The sequence below is a fragment of the Megalobrama amblycephala genome, linkage group LG18 (assembly GCF_018812025.1).
Source record: "Megalobrama amblycephala isolate DHTTF-2021 linkage group LG18, ASM1881202v1, whole genome shotgun sequence".
NCBI lineage: Eukaryota > Metazoa > Chordata > Actinopteri > Cypriniformes > Xenocyprididae > Megalobrama > Megalobrama amblycephala.
Window position 1 is genome coordinate 32,245,804 of NC_063061.1, and position 26,897 is coordinate 32,272,700.

General features: G+C 39.0%; 1 long non-coding RNA gene and 1 pseudogene across 1 annotated transcript; both read left to right on the forward strand.

The window, feature by feature from the left end:
- Positions 1-1,439: 1,439 nt before the first annotated feature.
- Positions 1,440-26,460, forward strand: LOC125253285 (annotated as a pseudogene).
- Positions 17,823-22,374, forward strand: LOC125253294. The gene is made up of 3 exons (XR_007181403.1): positions 17,823-18,320; positions 18,529-18,559; positions 21,830-22,374. It is a non-coding gene; the product is annotated as an uncharacterized LOC125253294 (long non-coding RNA).
- Positions 26,461-26,897: the final 437 nt, after the last annotated feature.

Genomic DNA, 26,897 nt, shown 5'->3' on the forward strand with positions numbered 1-26,897 from the left:
TTTAGCAGCAGTGGTTCATGAAGATGAGTGGCGTTACTGTTTGTTTTTGTATTATTGGTGTTTTATCCATGTCATGGTGTGAGAAATAACAGTATTCGTCTTTCATTAAAGCAGTTTTATAGTCTTTTCTCATATATCCTGACTCTAATAATCAGTTTCTATCAGCAAACACTCAGAATAAAGTGAGATGATCTGCTAATGTCTTGTTGAAAGAGTGTTGATAGGAGGATCATCAATATTAACAGAGAAACTGCTGAAAACACTTTTTATTTCATGTCAATAGTTCCTGTTTTCACCTCATTTATTATGCTGATGTCTTCAGATCTGCTGTAAATTGACACTTAAAGCTAATTTCATTGCTGTCAGCAGACTGAGGGGATTTGATGACTACAGATATGTACAATTATTTTTGTCTTTATGTGTAGAACTGTTTTCCTTACCATTATCCATATTTGGAATAATTTTGCTACATTATATTCTGTTATCATTTACTGTTTTGCGGTGTGTATTTTGATCTTAACACCTTTTAACCTTATTATTTATTATTCTCAGGTTAGGTAAAGTAAGTCGAGTCTGGCCTAAATTATAAGAATTTTAAATTACTTACAATTTGGTCAGAAGACTCCTCTGTGGTACGTTCTTGTTCAAAGTCTTAAAACACTATAAATCAAGCTAAGGTAGGCAGCTTTTGTAATCAATTAAATTTCTTTGAATTGGTTACTTTTCTTTTATAATAAACAAAAATGTAAAGGCAAATAAAACTTCATCATTAAGGTATAAAATACAGTAATCACTCTTGAGTCAAAGGTGTAGTCAGCTCTGGGCTTCCCATCTTCAGCTTGGGGTTTCTTGTCCTCAGCTCTGGGCTTCTAGGCGTCGGGGTACTGACGTATCAGTATCCCAAGAGGCAATCAGCTCATCAGTCTTTTATACTCGTGTTGTTTATCACAGACGTTACGTTATCTTCTTGATTGACGTACGTTGTAACTTTCCCAAAGTTTCCAGACACTTCTCAAGGCCTCGCAGGTGCAAGCTGTCTGGCTTTTGTGTCCTTGGACTCCAGTAAACTCAGCCAAGATGGCTGATGTCCTTATAAGGTTCTAGGAGTAGAACCACAGTTCTCTGTGTCCTTGAGCACACACACATAGAACCACACACACTTCTGTGTGCTGCAGTCCAGCTCTGCTCCTCATAAACAGGCACACACACATAGCAATAACTGTACATCTCTGGCCATACAGTACAATACATTTCTTAGAAACAAACAAATATAAATAACAATAATATTATAAGCAATGCCTAATATTTAATACATTGGCCAAATGTGTAGCAACAGACATCCAAAACCTTAACAAGGAGGCAGGGTAATTGCATTTTCTTGATATATAAAAACAAACCCCATAACTGATATTTTTTTTTTGGCAGATCAGCTCCTCCCACACTGGGATTCATCATCAGTGAAGCTCCTCCCACTGGAATGCGTAAATAAATGCTGGAATAATCCCATCAGATGAGCATCAGAGCATCAGGAAGAGCTGAAACCAGTAAAGACTGAGTTTATTAAAGAGGACAGAGAGAACATGAGTGATCCAGAACCCTGCAGAATGAAACACACTGAAGATACTGAAGAACAAAGAGGTTGGTGTTTATTCTTCATTCTTTCATGATGCTGAACAACATTCATGTTCTTGCACATTTAGATAAACTATCAAATACATACTGAACTTTTAATGACAACATTCATGTTAGAAAGATTTAACTACACATTTAGATAGGCAGTTAATCTAATATTCAACAAATGGTCAGTAAAGTGAGATTTGAAAAATGTTCATATTGATTATCAACATCAGGTCAAAATACAGATTATTTTACATTTATTTTATATCTGGTTCAAAATTTGCAACAATGTAACCAAAATAGAAAAATATTAACATCAGTAAACACCAAATTGTATCAAGTAAATTCACTTTCCAGAATGGCTGACAGGGTTTTAAGCTTGACTTAAGCAAAAGCTGATTTATAGTTATTGATAAAGTTGTATTTTTCATAAAATGTAGAAGTTATTCGTAGTTATAGAGATTATTCTTCTTAGGCCGTGTGTCCACCTAAGCGTTTTTTTCCAGCGACTAGCGTACTTTTTCAATTGTTTTCAATGGGAACAGCAAGTTTTTTAAACGCCAGGAGCGTAACGAGGCGCTGAAGCGTCTTTTTCACGCTCAAGCACTGAGAGCTCGCCGTTTTTTACTGGTCGCCTCGAGTTGAAGAATGTTCGACTTTGAGTAAAATGCTGCGCTCATCACTGTCACTTTTTAGCCAGCCGTCCAATCAGAGTGGAGGAAGGGCGGGACAAATACAACTCCGACCAACTGTCACACTCTTGCTGTACAACATCACCAACAAGCAGAGAACGGAACAAAATGGAGAAATTAATATTGCTGCTCTCCGAACATACATAGCAAGTAATTCCACATTGTGTGAACATTTTTAGTCTGAAACAAATTACCTGCAAAATCAGTTATAAGTAACAGTGCCGCGGATATTCCGTATCATAGCAACAAAGCGTCTCAACGGAAAAAAACACTGCGCTGCAGAAGCATTCTCAAGCGCTCACAGACGGGCGTTTTAAGCAGAGCACCTAGCGTTTTCAGCTGGCTAAAAACGCTTTGTTGGACACACAGCCTTACAGTAACTTTGGTAACAGTTTATGTAAAAACAGAGATGATGGATTGAGATTATTTTCTTGTCCTCCTATCATGCTGTAGAAAGAGCCCAGATGATGTCACTTCCTGGGCATCACAGTTTTAAGATGAGGAAAATTCATAACAGGGTTGAGGGTCGAAATTCACTTGAGTTTGTTTTCAGTGTCCCACATTCACATGTGTGGAAGTCTGTGAAAGAAAAACTGTGACCAACCCTTAATAATTAATCAGTTTTAGTAAAATAAATATCAATCTAAAAGTTGGTGTCAAAATATGGCAATAATTGTGTCATTCATCAAAATATTTAATAGTTCTCACTACAGAAACATGGTGATTTGTCTATAATGTTTTAAATATAAATATATAAAAGGCATCAAAGTGATCAGTATATTTCATAGCAGTTGTCTACTTCAGTACACGAAGGTTCACTTTTATGTTCTTTCACTTCATAATCCTCATTTTGAATTTAATATACTGAAATTGAACTTTTTTTGTAATTTCAGAGCTGATGGAAGTGAAGGAGGAGAGTAAAGAACTGAGTGAAGTGGAGGAGAAACATCATGAAAAACCTATTGAAAACCCTTTGAGCCGCTCAAAGACTAAAAAGACATTTTTAAAGAAAAGAAGAGCCAAGAAATCTCCAACCTGCACTCAGTGTGGAAAGAGTTTATCAACCAAACAATATCTTGAAATTCACATGAGAGTTCATACAGGAGAGAAGCCATTCACATGTGATCAGTGTGGGAAGAGCTTCACACAAAAAGGACATCTTAAGGAACACATGAGAGTTCATACAGGAGAGAAGCCACACACATGTGATCAATGTGGGAAGAGTTTCACAACAAAACGAAGTCTTGAGATTCACAGTGGAGTTCACACCGGAGAGAAGCAGTTCACATGTGATCACTGTGACAAAACATTTCTCTGGGCATCAAACCTGAAGAAACATCTGACAGTTCATACAAAGGAGAAGCCACATTCATGTTCTGTGTGTGGAAAGAGTTTTTCACAGCTGTATTATTTATATCAACATGAGAAAACTACACACTGGTGTGAGAGAGTACATGTGCTTTGAGTGTGAGAAGACTTTTATTTCAGCAAAACAATTAAAACTGCACCAGAGAATTCACACTGGAGAAAAACCTTTCAAGTGTTCACAGTGTGACAAGAGATTCAATATGTCATCAAATCTGAAAGCACATGAGAGGATCCACACTGGAGAAAAACCTTACAAGTGTTCACACTGTGACAAGAGATTCAGTGATTCATCACATCTGAAAACACATGAGAGGATCCACACTGGAGAAAAACCTTACACGTGTTCACACTGTGACAAGAGATTCAAGCAGTCATCACATCTGAAAACACATGAGAAGATCCACAGCAGAGAGAAGCCGCACATGTGTGATCAATCTGGAAAGAGTTTCTCTTTTTAAAATCAGCTGAAGATACACATGAAGATCCATGCAGTGGAGAAACCACATCACCACAGTCTGCAATCACAATAAGTAGTTCATCTTTATGTGCTGAGAAACAAAGTAGTTTCCTTACAGACACGATAAGCGGCAGGACAGTTTGGTGGTTGCTTGGAAAATCTGAATCTTCTTCTGAAACTACAACAGAACGATCAAATCACTGTTAAAACAGACAGTATGGATTCTTCCCTTAAGGTCATTGTGACAAACTAGCGACTTACACTTGAACAAACTGCCATGTTTCTATTATTGTCATTGACAACATAACAATAAAACAACCTACAACAGACAATATTAACTTGTTGTTGGTCCTTGTTGTGGAAATTTAAATTTTTCATATGCTTTTTACCTGTATTCTTGTGAAATATGAAGCTTATGGAACATGGTATGATGTTGGCTTAAGTGGTAATGGTTAACATAGTGTTAACATAGATGTTAGAAATAGAAAGAGCAAGATATGGTATGGGGACATGCAAGATGTATGTTAAAAACATGTCTGTGCTAACAATGTGTGGAAAGTGTAAGAGTGTATAAGAGATGTTCCAAATATGGTAAAAGGACAGAGGCTTCAGCCTTGGAGGTTAGAGATATAAAAGTGAGGGGAAGCTTTCGTTCTTGGTCTTACACTCTGCAGCTACTTGTGTTTCTGTATAACCTGTCTGACCTTTCTTGCAAGAAATAAAACTTTTAAAGACAATTGGACGTGTTTGTCTCTTATGCAGTAGTCAGGGTTGATTTTTTTGCCACAACAATTTGGTGTCAGAAGGTAGGATTCCTTGGATGTGCCTTTTGGACCCGAGAGCGGACGGTGACTGATCATCCTGGACTTAATAGTAGTCTCAGCCCTACCCCGAATAGATTAAGGGATGAGGGGCCGACCGCCAGGGTCCAGAGGGGGACACCACTGGAATCAGAAAACGAACCCAGGTGGCTACACGACTCTCTGGTAAGAGATAAATTTAAATTTTATGGGGAATTAAGAGTAAGTGTGATTTGGTAAAATTTGGAAGATTAGGAAACAGGAAAAAATTGATTTAAGAGATTTAAAAATGAGTTTATGTGGGTAAAATAAGTTTTGAATAGAAAAAGTGAAAAAAGGAGAATTTATGATTTGGTAAGTAAGTAATTAGGAACCGGGACGAACCATTTTAACTGCTCTGGCTGACTCTGTGGTCGTGGTCGGGGGGTTTGGGAATTGAGGTCGGCTGCTGCAGAAAATTTCTAGGGGAGAAATTTTGAGCTGTATCATGCGAGCTGGAGCAATCTGTGGGAATTGAACCCGGGAGGCAGATTGTGCCAGGTGGTATGACATATTTATAAACATCGTAAAAAAGAAGCAGTGCGATCAAGAAGTTCCTAAAACTGACCGTGTGGCAGTAAGAGCGTTTCCATAGGGGGAGATTTATGATAAGTCTGGACTGAGTCACACTGAAACAAATTTTGGGATTGAGCCCAGCTACAGCCGGGGTGCTGTAAGACTACTTAATAGTAGTCTCAGCCCTACCCCGAATAGATTAAGGGATGAGGGGCCGACCGCCAGGGTCCAGAGGGGGACACCACTGGAATCCAGAGGGGGACACCACTGGAATCAGAATACGAACCCAGGTGGCTACACGACTCTCTGGTAAGAGATACATTTAAATTTTATGGGGAATTAAGAGTAAGTGTGATTTGGTCAAATTTGGAAGATTAGGAAACAGGAAAAAATTGATTTAAGTGATTTAAAAATGAGTTTATGTGGGTAAAATAAGTTTTGAATAGAAAAAGTGAAAAAGGAGAATTTATGATTTGGTAAATAAGTAATTAGGAACCGGGACGAACCATTTTAACTGCTCTGGCTGACTCTGTGGTCGTGGTCGGGGGGGTTTGGGAATTGAGGTCGGCTGCTGCAGAAAATTTCTAGGGGAGAAATTTTGAGCTGTATCATGCGAGCTGGAGCAATCTGTGGGAATTGAACCCGGGAGGCAGATTGTGCCAGGTGGTATGACATATTTATAAACATCGTAAAAAAGAAGCAGTGCGATCAAGAAGTTCCTAAAACTGACCGTGTGGGCAGTAAGATTTATGATTAAGTTTCCATAGGGAGAGATTTATGATAAGTCTGGACTGAGTCACACTGAAACAAATTTTGGGATTGAGCCCAGCTACAGCCGGGGTGCTGTAGTTTATAAATTTGTGAAGGCGTGACAGTCTAAGCGCTCGAGTCTGTAGTAGTCTGAGCATTGAGGCTCAGCCCATCCAATTTTGGGATAAAAGTTGGATCTGGAGGAGACGTCCACCAGATTATTAGGTGCGCATCGAAAAGTAAATCCACGAGAGTCGGGAGAACCGAAATGGGGAATCCCAGAGCAAGTTTGCAAAAAGTGAAGTGATAGGGGGTGTTGTAAAATATGATGTAGCAGTGTTTTATCAAATGAGAAAATTGATTGGCCAAAGATGCATGTAAGATATAGAAAAGTTAGTTAAGTATTATGATTTTCCAGAAGAGGGAACGTTGAGTGGTCATAAGACTTAAGGTCGTAAGGGAATGAGTTGAAGAGAACTGCGATTTGGGGATGTTGTGTTTGTGTGAAATGTAAGCAGACAATAGATTGTAGGCTAGAGGAAGCAGACAGAAGGAAAAGAAGGTGAATGCAGAAAGAATTGGCATGTAGGGAAGGAGGATAGAATGTAACTTACTGTAACAGAGCGGGACTCAAGGTAAGATCCAAATGCAGCGTTATTAAAAGGTGAGCGTGGTCATACAGGCAGGGGTCAGATAACAGCAAACAGGTACAGCAAGGAACAGGCAGAATCGTAGTCAGGAACAAGCAGAGGGTCAGGGCTGGCAGATATCAATCACAGGTCAGTGTACAAAGCAAAGGTCAGGACAGGCGGCACAGGATCGTAGACAGGAAACAGACAGGCAGACAAGATATAATATCATTTAATCAATAACACGAAATTGGTGCCTTTTGCACAGTTGAAGGAGAAAGCAGCTATAATGCTGTCGGTGCAACTTAGTAGTAGAAATATGGCTAAAATAATATTGTGGTTCTGCAAAACAGTAGAAAACATACTGATAAATATTTTTTGCATCTGCAGACTAACTATTTGATAGTGAGATAAGTGGCTATGATGAAGGGAAATATAGCAGGAGAAAAAATTAATGTTATGAATATGAAAATGAAAATTCTGAAAGAATGTTTCACTTTGAGAAAAAAAAAAGGTTGAACAGTCTCAAGTATGTTTTTATGTGATTAGCGCATCGCTATAACAATGTAAAATGACTAAAATGATTTTGGACCTTTAATGTCTAAATGTTTGGTTTTGATGGTCAAAAGTTAAATGGCAGGAAAAATGAGGCTGCCAGTTGTAACAAAGACTCAACCTGACTGGAAATTTGTAACCTCTAATTTCCATGATGTGTGAGTAAAAGACAAATATAAACATAGTTGTTTATTTGGAAATTAATGTCATTTCTGGAAAAGTCTTAAGCTGGGCCAGAGTCAAAAGACAGCAGACAAAGTTTGATATTAAAAGTTATGAAAGGCAGTGTACCATTCCTGAAATCCTCAGAGTCTCTCTCATTCAAAGTCAGCTAAATGCTGCTATCTGAGCTTGTGTCATAAGTGATAACAAGCCATTTATAGTGAAGCACAGTGTCTCAGCTGAAAATCATGACACAGAGATGTTGAAAGAAATTACTGCCATGAAGAGGGAAATTAACTGTTAAATTTGTTAAAGGAAAACTCCATAGTGTAAAGAGGTCTTCAAATTAGCAATATAGACCTTGAAGGACAGAAGTGACTATTCTGATGAATTTCTTCTATGACCAGTAACTTTTTTTGTCTGATCTTTGTCACCACCATGTGCAGGGCTGATGGCTCCAGTTACAGATGTGGCAGAACATTACACTGAATGGACAGCTGTGAGAATTAAATTCACCAAGTATATTCTCAGCACTGATATGTTGCTGCTGAGAGAATGCACAGTCTAATGATTTCAGTGATTAAATATTGCTGTTATTAACCTGTCTCCATGTTTTAACACTATTAGGCAGTCCAATGGCTCTGGTGGCTCTTGAATGCAACTTCCCTAAGCTCCAGAAAACACCTGATTCTGTTGAAGAAAACTGTCAAAGATCTGGAATGGGAAAGAGCGGGTACCAGTGTGTACGAGGTGATTTCTCAATGACGGGTAAGATCCTCTTTGGCCACACGAGGACAACCTAAGGCAGGGGTTGCCGCCGCCACTGGGCATCTACCCTGGAGGGAGGTGTTTATGTGAGATGGGTATGAGAGTTGAGCAGGATGTCTGTGAGGGCAGCAGCATCATGAAGGGGAATGACCTGTGAGAAGGACAACAGTCTGACCCAAAAATGCTCCTCTATACCACTCACCAGAAACCGCGTTCCTGAGAGGGCTTGTTTCATTGTGACAAGTCCACAACTATGCCAGGGGACAAGACCCTGAGGAAAAGGAGATTATTGATATAGAGCTGATGGGAATGACCTTTCAAGAGCCGACTGAGACCATGAGGTGATTGTCCGTAATTTCTGTGGAGACCAGAGTAAAATTTAGTAACATGATGTTGGTTGCCCTATTGGCAAGAACTGTATAGAAGTTTTAGATTCAACAGTACTACGAATCCCTGAATTCATGAGGCTGTGTGATTTTGAACTAATGTGTCTCTATCATAGTTTTTACTCCTGCAGGTCACTAGACATGGCAGAGGATAATTCCAAGGCAATGGTGGTGTTAAAGATGAAGACTGATTTTGCAGATTCAAGAGAAAGTTAAAGGGATAGTTCACCCAAAAATGAAAATTTGATGTTTATCTGCGTACCCCTAGCGCATCCAAGATGTAGGTGACTTTGTTTCTTCAGTAGAACACAAATGATGATTTTTAACTCCAACCACTGCCGTCTGTCAGTAGTATAATGCGAGTCAGCGGGAACTTGGACTATTAGAGTAAATAAAACATGACAGACAAATCCAAATAAAACCCTGCGGCTCGTGACAACACATTGATGTCTTAAGACACGAAACGATCAGTTTGTGCGAGAAACTGAACAGTATTTATATCATTTTTTACCTCTAATACACCACTATGTCCAACTGTGTTCATCACTCGATTCGTGATGTCTGATCGCGCTCTGACAACTGCAGTGACGTCTCGCGCATATACTTTAATGAGTGCTAGACATCACTGCCGTTGTCAGAGCGCGATCAGACAAGATCTACGCAGGTGCCCATTGTTAGGTTGGGGTAGTAGATGATCTTTGGGGTGCTGTGGTTTGAATTTCTGTTTGTGCCCAAACTAATAAAAAAGTTTCTGTTTCTTTAGGAAGTTCTGGAGCAGACACAGGAGATTGTGTGTCATCTGTTATCTGGAAATAACCTTGATTTTTCTTACTCCTTACAGAGCATGTTCAGAGACAGAGAAAGCTGGAGAAAATCTGGTTGCAGAATTAAAGATGGATTTTAGTTTAGTGTTGATGGCAAATGTTGTTTAGAGAAACATGTCTCCAACCACTATGATCAATTGATGATGAACAATGCATCAAAAAGGGGGATGGTAACTAACGAATGTATGGCTGAAAATATGCCTGAAAATTTTAAATTAGGTTGGAAGAACCTATTTCTGGAATAGAAGGGGCTAAACAACGAGTAGCATCAACAGAATTGTGTGAACATGACATGTTGAACTATTGCAAAGAAATGTTTTCTATCCTGTCTAAAGTTTGTGTACAGGTGAAACCAGCTCAAGGAATTCCAAATCACCACTGAGGCTGGACAATGACACATCGTGGGCTACAAAATGGATCTGTTGTGATAAGATGTTATAGAACCTAAATTTGCATGCTATATGTCTGTAAAATGAAGGATTTCTATGATTGGGTGATGTATCTGAATTTGTTGTTTGTATGAAGATAAGAAATGAAGAGCATATATGTGACGTAAGAACTTAAATTTACTGTATAAGATACTTTAAGATGAATATGGATGATTAGTGGTTAATCCTCAAAGAATGTTATAGTAAAATGTAACCGAGGTATTTGACTTCATGGTAAAGCCCATTCTTTATCTATCCTATTTAGCTTGCTAATATACAGAGTCTACCCCACAGAAAAAGCCTTAAGCATTTTCTAACTTTCTTCACAAACTTAAGAGTGTGATGTGAAATGAAGTAGAAGTAATCATTAGTTATCAATGAATGATAAGAAGAGGGAATTGTTGTGGAACATGATATGATGTTGGCTTAAGTGGTAATGTTTAACATAGTGTTAACATATGTTAGAAATAGAAAGAGCAAGATATGGTATGGGGACATGCAAGATGTATGTTAAAAACATGTCTGTGCTAACAATATGTGACCCGTCACGAAAACCAGGGACACAAGTCGGCAGCACAACTCTTGAGCAAAATGAGAAAGAAGCATTTTTTTCAAAATTGGTGATTTTCGTTTTTTTGCAGAATCTGTTAGTTGAGATCATTAAGAAACCTTTCCGTGTTTGAGATAGCAGTATTGGTATATTTAAAAGCGTACATTTTGAGGTTGAAATCGGCTTGTTTTTCAGAGATTCTAACACGCAGTAGGGCCGTGTCATTGTCTGTGTGTATTTCCATACTGGGAAGCGTGGCTACTTACTATGCAGCACTCTGGCCGGCTCTAGCTGATATCAAAATTCAATGAAGAACCGTGGCCGTTACACCGAAAATGTTTTGAAGTACTTCTTCGACAAGCCGGATGCTTATGAACAAGCGCTCACTGATTCTGAAGACGATCTGAGCGACGATGAAAGCGGCATAATAAGACATTACCTCTCTGTAGTCGGGTAACGCGCCGGCGCATTTTGCAGGATTTTTTTTCACATTGCAGCAAAACAGACTTAAAATACTCCGTCATTTTTTGTCAAAGAGACATAAGTAATATATTGAAACTATAGAATGTCTTCTTTTATTTGTGTACACTCAGAGTAAAAACAAAATGTTGTGCTTTTTGAAAAATAAAGAAAACTAACATGATGCGTGATTTCTCCTCTCCCTCTGAACGAAGTCCAATCTGATAGTTCTCAGAAAATGAACTGTAACTTAGTGAATACTAATCATAAAAAAATTATACTTATGTCTGAAAAAACGTTGAAATGTCAAGTTTTAAAACGTGTAAGTCAAATCGAAAACAAACCTTCTGTGTTTATGTAATCTGTATGAAAAGAGAGCCATGTCAGAAGTCCGTGATTCAGCTCATTATCCGCTAATGCGGCCACGCCCACGGAGCCAGCGCTATTCAGACGCAAATTCAGTCAATACATGCATTCATCGTCTCAATAATGATTTTATTGTCTTGAAAAGTGTTTTGAATAGCCATAGTTAGCGATCTCTGGTCTCTGTTAGTCCAGTTATTTCCTGGATTGCCTATTCTTCTTTAACAGGCTTCTCAGGTGAGAACATTTCATTTCATGATTATAGTGACCAAAATGATCACGGTTATCACAGAATCCTGTTCAAAAAGTCAATTAACCAAGTTTTATGTGGAAAACCAGCAAATAAAAAATAAAATTAGCATCAATATGTACTTTTTCTTTACATAAACATTAAAATAATAACATTAAAAATTATGGGCAGATTTTAAAGGAGTGTCTTGCAACATGTTATCTACAATGCACAAGTTCAAATAGAGTTTTGACAAAAACGTCACAAAATCATCGTCTCTAAATCATTTTTATAAAAGTCAAAAAAGATAAATTACTGACATTTACAATGCACATTAACCTTTATTATTAATAGTATGCGGTCCATGCAGCTTTACAGGGGGTATGGCTTATCTAAATGAGATGTAAATGAGCCCTATTGTCACTCCCAGCAGGTGAGAACAGGTGATAACTGCAACTTTAGAGGCGTTTTTCTCCCTATAGAGCTGTCTTGAGTAGGCACCTTCAAATGGCCACAACTTCTCCAAATATTATCAGATTTCCATGTGTCACACATCGTTGGAAAGCTTGGAGACTGCACTGTCAGAATCTGTGAATAACTCAAAATGCCCCAGAACCGACTTGTGTCCCTACTTTCCGTGACTGGTCACATATGTGGAAAGTTACAGCCACTAAGAGATGTTCCAAATATGGTTAAAGGATAGAGGCTTCAGCCTTGGAGATTAGAGATATAAAAGTGAGGGGAAGCTTTCGTTCTTTGTCTTACACTCTGCAGCTACTTGTGTTTCTGTACGACCTGTCTGACCTTTCTTGCAAGAAATAAAAGCTTTAAAGACAATTGGACGTGTTTGTCTCTTATTCAGTAGAGTCGGAGTTGATTTTTTGCCACAACACCAACAAGTATAATATGGTGGTGGTAGTATGTGTTACGGATCCCTTGTTTCCCTGGACTCCATATCCCAAGATCCTCCTGTTCTCCACACCTGCACTCACTTCCCTCGTCATCTCCCCATCATCACGGATCACCTGCACCTGGACTCTATTGTTAGCACTCCCTTTATATGGCACTCACTCCCTTCACTCCTTGTCTGTTCTTAATGTTGTAATGTGCGTTTATGCTTCGGCTCTGTGTTGTATCATTAAAATACCCATCATTGTGGATTTCCGTATCTGCCTCATCTCTATTGCATACAGCACCGTAACAGAAGAACAGACCTATACCGCTGGATATCCACAAACCAAAAGATGGGATTGTTCCTGATTCCTGTGGCTCCAGCTCCCCCACAGCCTCTCACACCGACATCAGCGGCTGACCGGCTCGTCAGCCTCTTCCAGGTGGGTCGTTCACTGGAGAGGTATGTGGAGGAGTTTGTTGAGTTGGCTTATTTGACAGATTGGTCAGATGCTCATTTGATCGCCCTGTTTTTGGATGGACTGGACGAGGACACCATCCGCTTTTCTGAACCTGACGATTATGTTTCCTTAGCTGATGCTATAAATTTAGTTTTGTATTTAAATTGCTCCAAATTCTTTATCCAAGAGGTTCAGGATGTTAAGTGTTCCTCTCGTCCAGTCCTCCCAAAAACACGGGCAGCCTGGCCAGTCTGCCAAGCTCCATCCTCCTCCTCATACCCCTCCAGTGAACTCCCTGCCTGCCCCATGCTGGACCAACACTCCTCTACTGGGTCCAGAAAGCGGAGGAGGAGGAAGCAAGCTGCTCCAGCCCTCTCTGAGCCTGCCGCTCCAGTCTCTCCAGAGCCAGCTCCAGTCTCTCCAGAGCCCGCTCCAGTCTTTCCAGAGCCCGCTCACGTTCCTACGGGAATTTTAATTGTATTCGAGGGTATGGATTGGCCCTCTGTTCCAGCCGCCGAGCAAGCAGCGCCAGTCTCCGCCGCCGAGCAAGCAGCGCCAGTCTCCACCGCCGAGCCAGTATCCCCATGCACCCTCGCCGAGCCCTCAGCTCCAGCCGCCGCCGCCGAGCCCTCAGCTCCAGCCGCCGCCGCCGAGCCCTCAGCTCCAGCCGCTCCTATTATGAACTTTATTATAAAAGTCTCCAGCTCAAAGACTGTTTTCCCTCCCTGCCTCCCTCTCCCACCTCCTCTCATTTGTCTCTACATGTCACCTCCACCTCTAGCCCCTTCATCCAGTACTCCACCTCGGTCCCATTACCTCCACCTTGGCTCCAACCTCCCTCGTCTCCACCATGGCCCATCAGTCCACCAGCTTCACCAGTCTCCATCCTTCCTCCGGTCAAACATTGGTTGTCCATCAGCCTGCCCTCACCTCAGGACTTCACTCCTCCGTATTCACTCCGTCCCTCTGTCCCTCAGTTCTGTTGGCTTCTTCACTCCCTCCTGTTCTCCCTTTGTTGTCTGTCGTCCTGCCTCCGCTGCGGCCTTCTGGAGCCCTGCCTACACCTCGGTCGGCGGAGCCGCCGGTGTCGCCATGGTCCAACGGACCTTCAGCGTTGCCTGGACTCCATGGCTTCTCGGCAGCCCACGGCCCCTGACCCGCCATGGCCGCCCACGGCTCCTGACCCGCCATGGCCGCCCACGGCTCCTGACCCGCCATGGCTCTTGGACCTGCCCTGGAGACCTCCACTCCAGTCTACTCCTCCCCCTGCTCCGGTTTGAGGTCTCCAGGACGCGCCTACCGGGAGGGGGAGGTACTGTTACGGATCCCTTGTTTCCCTGGACTCCATATCCCAAGATCCTCCTGTTCTCCACACCTGCACTCACTTCCCTCGTCATCTCCCCATCATCACGGATCACCTGCACCTGGACTCTATTGTTAGCACTCCCTTTATATGGCACTCACTCCCTTCACTCCTTGTCTGTTCTTAATGTTGTAATGTGCGTTTATGCTTCGGCTCTGTGTTGTATCATTAAAATACCCATCATTGGGTAAATACCCATACCCATATCTGCCTCATCTCTATTGCATACAGCACCGTAACAGTATGATGGTCTGGGGCTGTTTTGCTGCTTCAGGGCCTGGAAGACTTGCTGTGATAAATGGAACCATGAATTCTGCTGTCTACCAAAAAATCCTGCAGGACAATCTCCAGCCATCTGTTCGTGACCTCAAGCTGAAGTGAACTTGGGTTCTGCAGCAGAACAATGATCTAAAACACATAAGCAAGTCCACCTCTGAATGGCTAAAGAAAAACAAAATTAAGACTTTGGAGTGGCCTAGTCAAAGTCCTGACCTCAATCCTATTGAGATGCTGTGGCATGACCTTAAAGGGTTAGTTCACCCAAAAATGAAAATTATGTTATTAATGACTCACCCTCGTTCCAAACCCGTAAGACCTCCTTTCATCTTCGGAACACAGTTTAAGATATTTTAGTCAGAGAGCTTTCTGTCCCTCCATTGAAAGTGTTTGTACAGTAGACTGTGCATGTCCAGAAAGATAATAAAAAACATCATCAAAGTAGTCCATGTGACATCAGTGGGTTAGTTAGAAGTTTTTGAAGCATCGAAAATACATTTTGGTCCAAAAATAACAAAAACTACAACTTTATTCAGCATTGAATTCTCTTCCGGGTCTGTTGTTCATCCGGGTTCACGACTCTGCAGTGATGCTACTGACGTGTTATCTGGTGCGCCAGAGTTTCATTTACAGTCTGAGGGAGACGCACGCTGTATTCAAGCTATTCTACATTGTTTGTATTTTGGTATTGCTATATTTTTTTTTAAATGGTGCGTAAGTGTGCATGTCGCAGATGACCTAATCGCCAAAAACAACGACGTAAAAGTGCATTACCAATGCCGACAGATGAAAGGATTCAATGGAATCGATTCAATGGAAAGGATTCTGGAAGAGAATACAATGCTGAATAAAGTCGTAGTTTTTGATATTTTTGGACCAAAATGTATTTTCGAAAATCAAGCTGTGAAAAACTCTTTCCACACACAGAACATGAATGTGGCTTCTCCTTTGTATGAACTTTCAGGTGTCTTTTCATGGCTGATGCCCAGAGAAACGTTTTGCCGCATTCATTACATGCGAACGGATTCTCTCCAGTATGAACTCCACTGTGAATCTTAAGACTTTGTTTTGATGTGAAACTCTTCCCACATTGATCACATGTGAACGGTCTCTCTCCTGTGTGGATCCTCATGTGTTCTTTAAGGCATGATGATTGACTGTAACTCTTCCCACATTGATGACATGTGTGTGGCTTCTCTCCTGTATGAACTTTCATGCGTTCTTTAAGATGTCCTTTTTGTTTGAAGCTCTTCCCACACTGATCACATGTGAATGGTTTCTCTCCAGTATGAACTCTCATGTGAATCTTAAGATGTTGTTTGGTTGAGAAACTCTTTCCACACTGAGTGCAGGTGAACAATTTCTTGTCTCTTTTCATTAGAAATGTCTTTTTAGTCTTTGAGTGACTCAAAGGCTTTTCTTCAGGTTTGTCATGATGTTTCTCCTCCACTTCACTCAGTTCTTCACTCTCCTCGCTCTCTTCCGTCAGCTCTGAAATTACAAAAATAGTTAATTTTCAGTATATTAAAGTAATTCAAAATGAGGATTATGAAGTGAAAGAACATAAAAGTGAACCTTCATGTACTGAAATAAACTACTGCTATGAAATATTCTGATCACTTTAATGCCTTTTTATATATTTATTATGTCCCTGAAACAGTTATTATATTTAAAACATTATAGACAAATCAGTGAGAACTATTCAATATTTTGATGAATGACACAATTATTGACATATCGACACCAACTTTTAGATTGATATTAATTTTGCAAAAACTATTTAGTTATTAATGGTTGGTCACACTTTTTCTTTCACAGACTTCCACACATGTGAATGTGGGACACTGAAAACAAACTCAAGTGAATTTCTACCCTCAACCCTGTTATGAATTTTTCTCATCTTAAAACTGTGACGCCTAGGAAGTGACATCATCTGGGCTCTTTCTACAGCATGATGGGAGGACAAGACAATAATCTCAATCCATCGTCTCAGTTTTTAAACAAACTGTAGTGTTGATCACATTCGTCAACCCTGTTACCAAAGTTACTGTAAGAAGAATAATCTATATAACTATGAATAACTTCTACATTTTATGAAAAATACAACTTTATCAATAACTATAAATCAGCTTTTGTTTAAGTCAAGCTTAAAACCCTGTCAGCCATTCTGGAAGGTGAATTTACTTGATACAATTTGGTGTTTACTGATATTACTATTTTTTTTATTTTGAAACATGTCTAAAATTTTGGTTACATTGTTGCAAATTTTGAACCAGATATAAAATAAATGTAAAATAATCTGTATTTTGACCTGATGTTGACAATCAATATGAACATTTTTCAAATCTCACTTTACTGACCTTTTGTTGAATATTAGATTAACTGCATATCTAAATGTGTAGTTGAATCTTTCTAACATGAATGTTATTCATCATGAATGAATGAAGAATAAACACCAACCTCTTTGTTCTTCAGTATCTTCAGTGTGTTTCATTCTGCAGGGTTCTGGATCACTCATGTTCTCACTGTCCTCTTTAATAAACTCAGTCTTTACTGGTTTCAGCTCTTCCTGATGCTCTGATGGTCATCTGATGGGAACATTCCAGCATTTATTGGTGAATTGATATGGGAGGGGCTTCACTTATGATGTTACTGTTGTGGGAGGAGCTTCATTGATGATGAATCCCAGTGTGGGAGGAGCTGATCTGCCAAAATAAAAAAATATATCAGTTATGGGGTTTGTTTTTGAATTAAATGATAACAATGTAATGTAACAAAATTATTCCAAATATGGATAATGGTAAGGAAAACAGTTCTACACATAAAGACAGATTTAAATGTAGATATTTGTAGTCATCAAATCCCCTCAGTCTGCTGACAGCAATGAAATGAGCTTTAAGTGTCAATTTACAGCAGATCTGAAGACATCAGCATAATAAATGAGGTGAAAACAGGAACTATTGACATGAAATAAATGACAAAAAATAAATGAGTGTTTTCAGCAGTTTCTCTGTTCATATTGATGATCCTCAGACTATCAACACTCATTCAACAACACATTCTCGATCATTAGCAGATCATCAGAGTGTTTGCTGTTAGAAACTGATTATTGGAGTCACGATATATGAGAACATCCTATAAACTGCTTTAATTAAAGACAATACTGTTATTTCTCACAACATGACATGGATAAAAAACCACAATACAAAAACAAACACTAATGACACTCATCTTCATCAACCACTGTTGCTAAATAACTATGAATTAACTATAACTATGAAACATGGTTTGATTTTATGATAAGATTCACTGTAATAAAGTAATTAGATCTTTAACATGTAACAGTTTTATGTGCAGAAACTGAAAACTCTCCCCGTCTCAGACTCACAAATCCTGCTGGAAAGATCTCACTTAGAGAAAAACTCTGAGATTTTAGATTTCTACTTTAACTATTTGCAATTTTTGTAAAGCTTTCATTTGTTGTATGGATATTATTGCATCAGGAACTACTTTGTCACTTTCTGGAACATGTTTTTATTTTTTGTTAATACGATTGTTCTGTTCTTTAGACAGACAGACGAACATGAGCTGCTGCGCCATCACATCACTTTATTCCACTCCCCAGTAACCAAACATACACACGTGACTGTGGATGTCATTCTATCAGATGACCACTAGATGTCCTCATGACCTCATATATGTATAACATATACAATATGTTACATCCCCCTTCTTAAGTATGTTCCTTTGTACTGATGCATAGAACTTTTGCACAAACTTTTAAACACAACATTTGAGTTTGATTTAACCACACTTTCAGCATAACTACAAATTATTAAACACATTTTCACAAATGCATTAATACCCAAACTATTGCATTTTAACTTATTACACATCCAACAATGCACTTACATGGTATTAACTCTCAGTCTTTGTATTTTTCAGGTATTTTTACAATTCTTCCAGACCTTGTACGGTAAGCTTGCACTTTCTCTACGCTTTCATTACCATTACTTTCATTTGAAATGTCCTTATTGTCAAGTGCATTGCTCTGTGATGCATCAACCGACTGCTGATTATCAGTATCCATGTCAACGCTTTTCTCAAATGTTGAAAAGTCTGTTTCTCTTGTTTTTCTTAAATGTCTGCGATTTCGTCTGAACAGCTTTCCATCAGGAGTCTTTACTATGAAAGAACGTGGCTGTTCATGTTTTTCCAGAACAACAGCTGGCTTCCATGAATCTCCCTTTTGCATCCTTATTCCTTCTCCAGGTTGAAGATCAGGTAAGTATTTAGCCGTCCTGTCGTAGTACTGCTTCTGTTTCTTCTGTCTCTGCTTAAGTTGCTCATGTACTTGCAACATTGACTCCGTGGTAAGCAATGCAGATACTGATACTCAGCACTTGCATACTGAGGTCCATTGTCAGATACTACTATATCTGCAATTCCATGTCTTGCAAAGATGGATTTCATTTCTCTGATGACTCCACAGCTTGTCGTGTCCCTGAGTAGTTTTACCTCAATGTACTTTGAAAAGTAGTCCACACATAACAGAAATGCTGACCCATCATGGTAAAAAATGTCTGTACCTATTTTTTCCCAAGGTCGTCCTGGCACTTCATGTTGGAACAATGGCTCTTTTTGATTGTTGTTCCTGTTTTCATTGCAGGTAACACATCTGGATACTGCATCCTCAATTTGTGTAGACATACCTGGCCAGTACAAAATGTCTCTGCCTCTTGCCTTACATTTGACAATTCCCAGGTGTGACTCATGTATTTTGTTGATCATCTCCTGTCTTAGCTGATTTGGAACAATGAGCTTATTTGCTTTAAATAACAGACCATCTTCATAACTGATTTCCTCTCGAAATGTCCAGTATTGCTGTATTGATCTTGGCATCATAGATCGTTCTTTCGCCCATCCAGTCAGCACTGCCTTTTTTAACATTTGCATCTCTGCATCCTCTGCTGTTGCTTTTTTGAAAGCGTACAGCTTCTGTTCTGAAATAGGAAGTTGTGACGTAATCCAGTTCACTGCTAGATCCTCTTCCAACAGATTTTCCTTCTGTTCATGTAGATAAGCACGACTTAATGCATCTGCTATGTATAGTTCCTTACCAGGTTTGTACATCACCTTCAGATTGTATCTCTGTAGTCGCAGAAGCATTCTTTGTAGTCTCATAGGAGCCTGATGCAGTGGCTTCTTAAATATACTCTCTAATGGATTGTGATCACTTTCAATCGTGATTTCCTTTCCGTACACATACTGGTGAAATTTCTCACATCCATAAACTATGGCTAACAACTCCTTTTCAATTTGTGCGTATCTACGCTGACAGTCGTTCAGAGCTCTCGAAGCCATAAGCCACTGGCCTTCCTTCTTGCAGAATCACAGCTCCTATTCCTTCTGAACTGGAATCTACAGACAATGTGACTGGTTTGCTCACATCAAAGAATTTCAAAGTAGGACTTTGAGTAACCAAATATTTCAGTTTTTCAAAACTTTGCTGTTGAGCTTCCTCCCAGTGCCACTCTGTCTCTTTCTCAAGCAATTTCCTCAAAGGTGAACTTATGTCAGACATACTGGGAATGAACTTTGCCAGATATTGCACTACTCCAAGAAATCTTTGCAGTTCTTGCTTGCTTTGTGGTGGTGGAATTTCAGTCACTGCCCTTATCTTTTCTTCATCTGGCTTAACTCCTTGAGCACTCAGTATGTGTCCTATGTATTTGATCTCTGTCATTCTTATTTTGCACTTGTTCCTGTTGAGTTTTAAATTGTTTTTTCTTGCACATTCCAGCAGCTTTATTAGCCTTTCATCATGCTCTTGAATGGAGTCTCCCCACACCAGCAAGTCATCGACGATATTTACCACACCTTCCAGTCCTTCTATCATTTGTGCAATGGATCTCTGAAAGACTTCTGACGCTGAGGATATACCGAAAGGTAACCTAAGAAAACAGTATCGCCCAATTGGCGTGTTCATTGTGCAAAGCTTTGAACTTTCATGATCCAGCTTTATCTGCCAAAACCCTTGATTTGCGTCTAGCACAGAAAAGTACTTTGCCTTCGGCATTCTTGAGACCACATCTTCTACTGTCAGCATTGGATAATGCTCTCTTTTTATTGCCAGATTGAGATCTTTAGGATCCATACAAATGCGCATTTTCTTCGATGTAACTACAGTTACCATGCTGTTGACCCATTCAGTTGGCTCAGTTTGCTTTGCGATGACCCCCATCTGCTCCATTCTTTGTAGTTCTTCCACCACTTTCTCTCGCAGAGCTACAGGTATCCTTCTTGGCACATGTACAACTGGTCTGATATTTGGATCGATTTGTATGTGGTGTTCTCCTGGTAAACAGCCTAAACCTTCAAATAGATAGTCAAAATCCTTGAGAATGTCACTGCGGCTCTTTTCAATTTCATACAGTCTTTTAATCATGCCCATTTTTTGACATGCAGATCGTCCTAGAATGGCAGGTGCATCATGCTTCATTATTTCAAACAAGATTTTGTATTTCTGTCCTTTGTACACACAATTCAGTGCTTTCTTGCCCAATGGCGCCATCTTGTGTCCAGAATATGTAACAAGTTTGCAGCTTGACCTCTGCAGTCTCCCTGCTATGTTTAGCAACTTGTACACTCTTTCTGACATGACATTACATTCAGCTCCTGTATCCAGTGTCACTTTTACATCATTCTTGTTTATCTGGATTGTCTCGACCCATTGTTCATCCTCCTTACTTGAGTTGATGGACATTACATTTCCTTCTTTTTCCACTGTTACTGTACCAATAAACATGTTATCATCTTGTTCAATCACGTGCATTCTTTTACTCTGACTCTGCAGGTCTTTGGTATTACACATCTTTGCAAAATGATTTTTCTTCTGACAAGACTTACATGTTTTCCCATAGGCTGGGCATTTCCTATACTCGTGCTTGTTGCCGCATCTGCTGCATTCCTTTCTCATCACTGACGTACGCTCTGATTTGGTGTCTCTTTTCTTTGGCTTTATGGATTCAACTTTGTGTACATTTACTTCATCATTGAGTGCTTTCATCTGACTCGACGTGATCTCGCTGGCCCTGCAAATGTCTATGGCCTTTTCCAATGTGAGATCCGTTTCTCTTAGAAGTCTGCCTTTTAGTTGATCCTCTCTTATGCCACATACAATCCTATCACGAATTAATGAATCGTGCAGATCACCAAACTCACAGTCTTTTGCTTTGCTTTTCAGATCAGTGACGTACATGTCGATTGTTTCTGCAGGCCCTTGGGATCTCGTGAAAAAGACGTGTCTGATGTACGGTAGGTTTTTTCGAGGCTCACAGTAATTTTTAAACCTGTCTTTTAGTACATGTATTTTATTTATCTCCTCTTCTGAGAACTCAAATGTATTACATACTTTTATGGCCTCTTCCCCCGCCACGTGCAGAAATGTAGCCCACTGCACCGTCTCAGACTTCTCTGCTACTCCGCTAGCTAGCGAGAAAAGTTCGAACCTCTGTATCCAGTTCTTCCAATTTTCCGCGAGGTTACCCTGCAGAATCAACGGCGGTGGTGGCTGTAACTGTGCCGTCCTCTTTTCCTGCGTTTATATCAGTTTTATTCTGACACCATGTTCTGTTCTTTAGACAGACAGACGAACATGAGCTGCTGCGCCATCACATCACTTTATTCCACTCCCCAGTAACCAAACATACACACGTGACTGTGGATGTCATTCTATCAGATGACCACTAGATGTCCTCATGACCTCATATATGTATAACATATACAATATGTTACAACGGTAATTTATCTAAAACCATTATAAATGTTTTGCTTTTGATTTAGTATGACGTTGTTATTAAACAGTGTTTCGTTTTGTTTCTGAATGAATCTGCGTTTTGAGCGAATCAATCGGGTGAATCAATGATTTAGTGGTGCACTCATAAAGAGAGCCATTTACTTCATTTCTGAATGAATCAGCCGTTTGAACGAATCGACTGAATGGAAAGGACTCAGTAACTCACTCATTAAGACAGTTACTTCCACCTACTGGCAGTTTTAGATTCTTTTTTAGAGTATAACTTTAATAAATAAATCGTTTTTCCATATTAATAATTATAATTTACTCACCCTCACGTTGAATCAAATAAAATATTTAAAGCTACTTTTTGTAATGTCTCTTAGATGGTCTTTTGGAGGTAATTTCTCAGACAAATTTTACATGGGATTAAATTGTGATTAATTAATTGCCATATTGTGTAATTAATTAAATAAATTAATTTATCTAAAACTAAATGTTTTGTTTTAAAATGGTAAAATGTTTAGCAGCAGTGGTTGTTGAAGATGAGTGTCATTAGTGTTTGTTTTTGTATTATTGGTGTTTTATCCGTGTCATGTTGTGAGAAATAACAGTATTGTCTTTCACTAGAGCAGTTTATAGGACTCCAATAATGGGTTTCTAACAGCAAACACTCTGATGATCTGCTAATGATGTGAATGTCTTGTTGAATGAGTGTTGATAGTCTGAGGATCATCAATATTAACAGAGAAACTGCTGAAAACACTCTTTATTTCATGTCAATAGTTCCTGTTTTCACCTCATTTATTATGTTGATGTCTTCAGATCTGCTGTAAATTGACACTTAAAGCTCATTTCATTGCTGTCAGCAGACTGAGGGGATTTGTGGACCTCAAATATAAACAATTATTTTTGTCTTTGAGCTTTTAACTGTTTTTCTTACAGTTCTTTACTACTTTTCTAGATATCTGTCATTATTTTAATGGAGAAACAGAATAAAGACAATAATCAGTTGTTTTACGATAGACTGATATAAATTCTGAATGCGTTTAGTTTATGGGTGAAATACAAAAAGGGGTTAATATAGCACAAAAAAAATAATTAATTGAAAAAGAAAAAACTTTTCAGGCATATTAAGAACAAGAATAATTTTCTGACATTCAAACACTGTATTGAAGGATCACAGTGCAGCCAAAAATACTCTTTAATTGACATTTTAAATCTTTATAAATCTTTATACCACTTTCCTTCAAACCACTAGCTTTCACTCATTTGTCACCAAGAAGTTTTTAATCATTTAAAATATAATGAAATTTAGTATGATCTCTTATTCTATATATTTTATTAAATACAGGTTAAAATAACTATTTCCTTTTTGCATTAAATATATCCGTTACACCAAATGATGATGTCACATTAAAACATTTTGTTTTCACAAAAGTAATCTGAAACATTAAACAGACACATTTCATTTAGTGAATTTTCTATGTAAAATCACTTTTGTACATTTCATTTGATGCAGACACTACAGTTTGATATCTGGACTTTAACCCTATAAAAACAAACATAGTAACTGTTTTTATTTTTTATTTAGGCAGATCAGCTCCTCCAACCAATCTACAGTTCAGTCAGTGAAGCTCCGCCCACTACAATTCCTCCCACAGCAGTCACATCATCAGTGAAGCTCCTCCCACAACAGTCACATCATCAGTGAAGCTCCTCCCACAGCAGTTCATCAATAAATGCTGGAATATTCCCCATCAGATGAGCACTGAAGCATCAGGAAGAGCTGAAAACTGCAAAGAACACGAGTGATCCAGAACCCTGCAGAATGAAACACACTGAAGATACTGAAGAACAAAGAGGTTGGTGTTTATTCTTCATTCATTCATGATGCTGAACAACATTCATGTTAGAAAGATTCAAGAACTTTTGCACATTTAGAGAAACAGTTGAACTATGAAATGATACATAATGTTCATTTTTAATACTCAGTTTGAGAAACCTTCGTATTAATTGTCAACATCAGATCAAATATTTTACATTTGTTTTATATCTGGTTCAGAATTTGCAATAGTGTTACCAGAATTTAAGCATTTTCAATACAGTTTTCAACACTGTTATTTTTAGGAATAAACTGTAAAAACAAAATTTAAATGGTTTACAAAAGTAAATTTACAAAAGTAAATGAACTTTCCAGAATGGCTGACAGGGTTGTGAGTGTAACTTGAGCAAAATCACTTCTTACAGTAACTTTGGTAACAGGGTTGATGAATGCAGTCATTATTTTGTGTAAAAGCTGAGACAATGGATTGAGATCATTTTCTTGTCCTCCCATCATGCTGTAGAAAGAGCCCAGATGATGTCACTTCCTGGGCGTCACAGTTTTAAGAAATCCTCTGGTATTGAAAGGAGGAAAATCATGTCAGAAGTAACAGGGTTGAGTGAATCATGTAGGACACTGATAATAACACATTTAAAGATGCAGTCAGTCTAGACTTTGAGCATGTGAACTTTCTACAGACACAGCAGCCGTCAAGATATGACTTGATATATTTTTAAAAACATAAATAACAAATAATAATCACTCCAGAATATACAATCTACTCCACTTTACCGTGTTTCTGGTGTCCCTCATTCACATGTGCATGAAAGGAAGTCAGTGGAAGGAGAAGTCTGCTGTGAACGGCCCTTAATAATTACACAATTTTAAGAAAATAAATTAAATATCAATCTAAATGTTGATGTCAAAATATGGCTGTTAATATCACATTAGATCACATTTTGACACAGTCTCCTCTGATAACAGATCATTCTAAATTATAATGTTGACATGCATTTCCTGTAAAGCTGCTTTGAAACAATATGTATTGTGAAAAAGCGCTATACAAATAAGTGTGAATTGAAAATTGATAGTTTTGTCTTTGATCAAATATATTTAATAGTTCTTACTACAGAAGCATGCTCTAATGTTTTAAATATAAAATTGTGTAAGACTAGAATTTCACCCTGCAATAAAACAATAAAACAGCCCCTGGAGAGAAGATCTCAGAGAAAGAGCACAGGACACGCCTTGACCAAACTTTTCTCCTCGTTTATCTGTGCAAAATAAAATGTTATACTTGATTCATTCTGGACTCTGCATCAAAATTATCTGAATGTTTTATAGCAGTTGTCTATCACAGCAAGTCTAAATTTTATGACCTTTCGCTTCATATTTCTCTCTTTAAATTATTTTGATCTACTGAAAATTAAATGACTTTTTTTCCCCTCTCATTTTAGACCTGATGGAAGAAAGCGCAGAAACATTTTTAAAGAAAAGAGCCAAGAAATCTTTCACCTGCACTCAGTGTGGAAAGAGTTTCTCAACCAAACAATATCTTAAGGTTCACATGAGAGTTCATACTGGAGAGAAGCCATTCACATGTGATCAGTGTGGGAAGAGATTCACGCGATCATCACACCTTAAAGAACACATGAGGATCCACACTGGAGAGCAGCCGTTCACATGTGATCAATGTGGGAAGAGCTTCAAACAAAGAGGAAATCTTAAGGAACACATAAAAGTTCACACTGGAGAGAAGCCACACACATGTGATCAATGTGGGAAGAGTTTCAGTCAATCATCAAGCCTTAAAGAGCACATGATGATCCACACAGGAGTGAGACCGTTCACATGTGATCAATGTGACAAAGCATTTCTTGGGGAATCCACCTTAAAGAAACACCTGAAAATTCATACAAAGGAGAAGCCACATTCATGTTCTGTGTGTGGAAAGAGTTTTTCACAGCTGCAATATTTACATGCACATGAGAAAACACACGCTGGTGTGAGAGAGTACATGTGCTTTGAGTGTGAGAAGACTTTTACTACAGAGAGTGATTTAAAAAAGCACCAGAGAATTCACTCTGGAGAAAAACCTTACAAGTGTTCACACTGTGACAAGAGTTTTAGTCAGTTAGCACATCTGAAAACACATGAGAGGATCCACTCTGGAGAAAAACCTTACAAGTGTTCACACTGTGACAAGAGATTCAGTCAGTCAACACATCTGAAAACACATGAGAAGATCCACACTGGAGAAAAACCTTACAAGTGTTCACACTGTGACGAGATTCAGTCAGTCATCATGTCTGAAAACACATGAGAGGATCCACACTGGAGAAAAACCTTACAAGTGTTCACACTGTGACAAGAGATTCAATCAGTCATCAAATCTGAAAACACATGAGAGGATACACAGCAGAGAGAAGCCACACACGTATGATCAGTAAGGAAAGAGTTTCACTATTAAAAATCACCTGAAGATACACATGAAGATCCATGCAGTGAAGAAACCACATCACCGCAGTCTGAAGGAGGCGGGTAGTTCATCTTTGCGTTGAGCAACAATGCCTCTTCCGTGAAAGGTAGACAAATCTCTCCTCTCCACCTATAGTTGGCGCTGTTGCTCTGTGGCTGCTGTTGAATTATCCAGGTTGTGGATGAGGAGAGACCCCGAAATGCCTCATTCAT